Genomic DNA, 1,173 nt, shown 5'->3' with positions numbered 1-1,173 from the left:
CAGCGCCACAGAAGGGCAAAGCCCCACTTGGGTGCAGAAGCGAACTCTCCCAGCACAGCGCACGCGCCAACACGTCCGCAGAGCTGCGATACAAACCACCTGCGAGAACCGCTGGGGGCGACCGAGCAGCAGACGGCGTCGCGACGCCGAGTGCCGGGCGGCGGCGCATCCTCAACGCACACAGTCCGCAATCGGACCAGCACACTGCAGATGTCCACCGCGCTTCGCACCGGGCTCGGCAGAACCCACTTTGGCCGCCTGGCGCCGCGCGCAGGGTGCGCCGGCGCATAGCTGGGACGCCAGCCGGGCCCGTCGGCCGGCGCTCCTGCCACTGGGCGCCCCCCACCAGCCGGCTGTAGTGCGTGCGCTCACGCAGCGCGCGGCCAGCACGCCGGGCGGCCCCCCCTCACCGGCCGGGGACTGTCCCGCCAAGCCACAGCCTCGTATCGCTTCATACCCACATGGCCAACTCAGGTTCGGGGGCATGGCGGGTACCGCCGAAACAACCGGTTCATAGATGTACCGATCGTCGCTATCACCGATGCACCTGCAGCGCGAACAACCGCTCAACAACTGATTTCCAGTTCATTTGCGGATCTTTGGCAGCAAACGTATACGTCAATCTACATTTGCGAAATCTACGATTCTGGCATGCCTGCATGTTATGTGTCACGACACGCTACATCAGCCCACATACACACTGCGGCATGTACACGAGAGAACACGTGGAAGATGGTCCGCGCACGTGTGCAATGTCCCTTGCGCGGTCGACTGTCAACCGGCCTCTGTAGCATGTCGCAGATGTGGAACGCGGTCCACCGTGCTATCATGTTGTGTGGGGCAATACGATTAAATAGGAAAACCCTCGTCGCTACATCAACAGACGGCTCACGCTGATTCCCGGCAGAGGGAGGAGGGGGGGGGGGGGGGCCAACATGCAATACTTTCGTCCGTACCTACCTACCACATGTCTGTACGGCGTACAACAGTGCAATCTCGCTGTAATGGGGAGACGAGACAAGTAGCATCGTGCACAACATATGGCCCTTATGATTCGCCATTGTAGGGCGCAGCCGGTGTACGGTCAAGCATGTGCCACATTATGTCACTCAGTACGTAACGACGGATGATCAGTGTGGGTTACGCGTACATCAGCGGACAGTCCACACAGGC

Source organism: Schistocerca gregaria, unplaced genomic scaffold, assembly GCF_023897955.1.
Source record: "Schistocerca gregaria isolate iqSchGreg1 unplaced genomic scaffold, iqSchGreg1.2 ptg001313l, whole genome shotgun sequence".
Classification (NCBI taxonomy): domain Eukaryota; kingdom Metazoa; phylum Arthropoda; class Insecta; order Orthoptera; family Acrididae; genus Schistocerca; species Schistocerca gregaria.
This window is presented reverse-complemented; position numbering follows the sequence as displayed.